This window comes from Castor canadensis, chromosome X (genome assembly GCF_047511655.1).
Source record: "Castor canadensis chromosome X, mCasCan1.hap1v2, whole genome shotgun sequence".
Classification (NCBI taxonomy): Eukaryota; Metazoa; Chordata; class Mammalia; order Rodentia; family Castoridae; genus Castor; species Castor canadensis.
This window is the reverse complement of record NC_133405.1, coordinates 127747685-127753111: the sequence shown is the minus strand read 5'-3', so window position 1 is coordinate 127753111 and position 5427 is coordinate 127747685.

Below are 5427 nucleotides of genomic sequence, written 5' to 3'. Positions count from 1 at the left end.
TGCAACAACTTATGCCAAAGCCTCAGATTTTATTTCTCTTGTTCTCACAGCATTACATTAGTGTAGGAATTTGTTAAAGTTGAGAAAGAGGCACTCCAGTAAGTTTTGTAGCCTTGATATCCAATTACTTGAGTTTTAAAACATGCCTTGATTCTATTGGTAAATAGATGTGTGAGCAAAGGGCAATAGTCTTTAAAGAAATCCCATGGGACCCACAAGAAAATGAAAGAAATTAAATCAGTGAGTTTGATTTGTGCTCAAAACCTTTGTTGCTGACAATATTATGGATTATGCAAGTATGCTAGAAAATCCCAGTACCTCCCTCAAAATGATTCCTCTCATTCATATGTTTGGCTAGTAACTCTGGCTACTCTTACCATTGGGGCCACCTCCATGATACACCTGCTGTTGTCCCCTCTGTCTTCAGATGGCTCTACTTCCAGGACATCACCCCACGTACTCTTACTGATGCTGCTTTCCAACAGCACGGCCTGGGGTCACCTCTCAGTGAGGTGGACGGGCCCTAAGGCTCTAGGGTTGATGCTTAGTGGGCTGCAAGGGGCTGTCAACTTGAGTGACCTGAGACTTGAGTGATTTGACATCCTTTTCTTCCCTATCCAGCTTGGAAAACTTCAATCCAGAGACTCTTTTGCCATATTACCCATCCTGTGATTTTTCCATGCTATTAAAATAGTCTTTCCCCTAGCTTAGTGTCTCAGTTCATCGTTTTGACACCCCCTCCACCCTTGTAGTCAGCAGAATTCTGGAACTTCAGTTCTCAGACCTTCCAGGTACAACTAGCATTTGCTTTGGTTTGTAATCTGTGTGTGATTCCTTTTCTTTCTTTCTTTTTTTCTTTTTTTTTTGCCATACTGGGGCTTGAACTCAGGGCCTTCACCTTGAACCACTCCACCAGCCCAATTTTTTTGTTAAGGGATTTCTCCAGATAGGGTCTCTCGGACTGTTTGACTGGGCTGGCTCCTGATCTGTCTCCTGAGAAGCTAGGATTATAGGCGTGAGCCACTGGTGCCCAGCTGTGTGATTTCTTATCATTAGAATGTCTCATAGTACATGTTCTATAGTGGGGTTTCCCTAACTTAAATACAGGTCTCCCTCTGCAAACGTGAAAATGTTTTTGTAATATTAGAAATTAAGGCAATTTGTATTAAATAATCACTGTGACTATGAAAAGTGGGTCTACGAGGAAAAGCACTGGTTTTTTCAGCTATAGAAGGAATTGTACTTGCAGGTGGCTGAGTAAATGAAGTAGGCTTAAATTTCTGGGACTTTCTACAGGCTGATGCCAGGACGTGCTTACAAGGTCTCCTGGGGCTGATCCAGGCAATGAGGATGCTGTAGGGTAGGCAAGATGTACCCACAGGGGCTTACCTTTGAAATGCATGGCAGTTTTCTTTCCCTGACGTCCCTGGTATTTCAGAATTTTGGTACATTAACTATAAACATTTAGAGACCTTCTTAGAGGTCTTCTACTTTTTTTTGTTTCCTTTCACTTTTCCTTTTCTCTTCTTTTCCCTTCTTTCCTTTTCCGTTCCCTATTTCCCTTTCCCCCTTCCCTTCCCTCTTTCCCTTTTCCTTTCCCCTTCCCCCTTCCCTTCCCCTTTCCCTTCCCTTCCCATTCCTCAGTGCTAGGGATCAAATCCAGGGCCTTTCATATGTTAGGGAAGCACTCTACCACTGAGCTACATCCCCAGCTCTTGGCTTTTTGAGACAGGGTCTTGCTATGTAGCTTAAGCTGGCCTAGAGCTCATTGTTACCCACACTAGCACTGAACTCACTATATAGCCCAGGCTGACCTTGAACTTGTGATTCTCCTGCTTTCAGCATCCCAAGTGCTGGGATTACAGGTATGTACCACCACTCCCATTTTAGAGGTTTCTTAATATTAGCAATTAAGGTGTTTAGCACTGAGAAACACCTGTTCTTGGTGTGTTTAAAAAAACCTTTCACGATAATTAAGATAGCTATTAAAAGGAAAATAAGTGTTGGTGAGGATATGGAGAAATGGTAACCCTTGTGCACTGCTGGTGGGAGCATAAGATGGTACAGCTACCATTTTAAAACAATGACTGTATCATATGATACACCTTTCCCACTCGGTAGATGTCCCAAAGAATTAGAAGCAGATGCTCAACAGATGTTTGTACATTAATGTTTAGTGCAGCATTATTCATAACAATCAATAGGTAAAAACAAATGGCCATCCAAAAAGAATGGATAGGCTAGTATAAGTATACAATGGAATATTATTCGGTCTTCAAAAGGAATGGCATTCTGATACATCCTGCAACATGAATGAAATTAAGTAAGCCATACGCAAGGACAAATACTGTCTGAATTCACTTGGTTGACATCTGTAGCCAAATTCATAGTAGTGGGTACTGGGGGGCTATGGAGAGGAAGAAATGGAGAGAGGTACTGTGTAGTGGGTACAGAGTTTTAGTATGGGTTAATGAAAAAGTTCAGGATATGGACAGTGGCAATGGCTGTACCACATTGTGAATATATATAATATTAATTACATAGTTTAGTAAATTTCATGTATATTTTACCATAATGATTTAGTATAAAAGGAGACAAAGTTGAAGTAATAGATACAAAATGACATGGTGTAATGCATAAACTCATTCTTTTGTCAGCAAATACTATTGAAGAAACAGGATAAATTGCAGTGCAGCAGATCTTCCATCCCACTGAATGAAAATACAGGTGTTTCAAAAACATGACATCTTATGGTGGAATCCGTTTTTGGAAGGAGCAGTTGGGGAACACCACCTGACCACATTCCACCCTCTACTTTTCACCTCACACCTGGCATATTCCTCCCAGGTACAATGCTTGTTTGTTTTAAAGTCATCACTACTCTCTCAATTTGGTTATTCCACTTATTAATTCTTAAATGTATTTGCTTTTCAGAAAAGAGGATTTCTTTTCTTTTCATTTTTTGTTCACATGTGTAGTCCTCTTACATGAACCTGAAAAAGCCCCTCAAGATTCATATTTGCCAAATACCCTGTGCTCCATGTTCCCAAGACACTCCCTCCCAAGAGAGAGACCACTTCAGTCAGCATCACCATAAATTCTGTCACTACCAGGTGGGTTTCCATATTTCATAAAATCCCAGTTTTTGACTTAGTAGTTTACCTATGTTGTAAGAGCACAACCTTACTTGCCCTAATCAGCCCTTGTCACACTTTTAGCAGTTGCATCACTGTTAACATAGCAAGCTAGACTGGGTTTTGGAATTGGAAATTCTGAGCGTATCCCTCAACTCCGCCCCAAGTTTTCCTCTTGTGCTGTAAATAAGGCATCTGTCAAGTAAGGGTACTTTTGGAGGAAATATGACAGATTAAGACATTCTAGCCTGCCATTAGTGGTAGACACAAAGCATGCTATGTTCCATTCACAGTAGCAGCTTATTTCTTGCTCACAATCCAAAGCAGATATCCCTCTTCCCTCTGGTGATTTGGGGGCCAGGCTCCTTCCCTTTTGTGGCTCTACCATCTCCTAGGGCCTTGGGGATCCTTTGATTCCAGGTGGTGTGGCTTACTCCACACCACCGTTGCATTCAGTCTCATGGCTCCTCACTGTGACAGTGGCTGGAAATAGTGTGTGCCCCAGATGATGAGGAAAGGGGTCTTTGGTAAGTAGCAGTCATTCACAATCTTAATAGCACAGCATAACCCATAAATGCCTCCTACACCTGTCAATTTCCCTGTTACATCCTTCCACCCCCACTGCACCCACATAGCTGGCTCTCCTTATCTGCTTCTGCTTTATTTTCACTATATCAATAAACCTCGTAGTTGTTTATATGATTCCCAGCCACTCTTTCCTACAAAGGATACAGCATCCCATCCTGAACCCTGCTTTCGCCATTGGGTCCTAAGTGCACCTGAAGAGCACCAGGTCTGAGCAGAAGCTTTCCAATGGCAATCAATGACTCTCCTTTTCCTCTGCCAGGAGAGTGCCATGTGCAAGATTTAGAGGTTGCTCCTTGAGACTGGGGTTTGGAGCCATAAGGCATGTGGGGCTGGGCCAAAGCCATCCGTCATCTCTATATAACATGAGCAAGAAGTGATGTTTGTAGTGTTAAGTCACGGGGATTTGGGGACTTCACCACAGCTCAAAGATACGATGAAATGTGATGATACACTTTCTCACATCTGTTTACTTATACATTGGTGGCTTCCCCCACTAGAACGAGCTCTTCATAAGGGCAGTGACTTTCATTAGCTTGATTATTCTTGTACCCTGTGTCCAAATTAGCACCTAGCACCTAGGTGGCTTGATCATTGGTTCAATGAGTCAAAATCCTGGGAATCAATTTCAGGTTGAGTTTTTAGTACCACATACTTACTGAAACACATACTGGGCCTTTCCACAAGTCTGAGAGTAACACCATAAATTGCTATTTGAATTTGGGTTGTATCTAGTTAGTTTTACTTCTTGTTTTGCATATGTATCACCAGACACTGAACTACAGGAAGGAGCAAGTTGTTGGAGAGGAGAAAGACTCCAAGGAAAATGAAAACTACAGTTCCCAACTGTCATCTGTTTTAATATAACATCTTGCTAGCTGCCACTGAATCACTCACTCTTGCCTTCTCATTAAAGATCTGTATAAAAATTAAAATGATGAAAACTAAGATGAGCAGATGAGCTGTTGCTCATCTGGGAAATATTCCTAGTAAGTCAAAGGTTGTTTTTGTGGGATTGAAAAAAATACCTGCACAACCATTCTAAGGTGTTCTCACACACACACACACACACACACACACACACACACACACGTGCACGTGCGTGCGTCTGAGTTCTGGGTGTGTCTTTATTTTTTTTTTTTGGCAACACTGAGGTTTGAACTCAGGGCGTCACACTTCACTCCTTCAACCCTTTTTTGTGTTGAGTATTTTCAACACAGGGTCTTGTGAACTAATTCGCCTGTGGCTGGCTTAGAACCATGATCTTCCTGATCTCTGCTTCCTGAGTAGCTAGGGTTGCATGAAATACAATTGTTAGTGGCTTGGCCACGCTTCCTCTTGTGCTTTATTTTTCCCCTTGCTATGTCAGTTCCCAACCCCCCAGCAAACCTTAGCCATGGAAGGAGCAGAGGCGGATGCAGCTCTTGGAAATGGAGCATGGGGGGCATGCATCTTGCCCCTGTAGGCAACGCACTGTAGGTGGACCCTGAAGCAAGAAGAGCCCTGATGGGAGCAAGGGCTGCGCTTTGTATTTCTTTTTTAAAAAAACTTGGTGTCAAGGAGCTAGGAAGTGGGGTAGGAAAAATGCCCCCATAAAAATACTAATGATGGCCAACCCGGAATATGAGAGTAGACAAAGTAAGATCCTTGACCTCAGAAAGTTTACAGTCTGTCTGGGAAGGCAGCATTAAAATTAGAAATGCCTAAG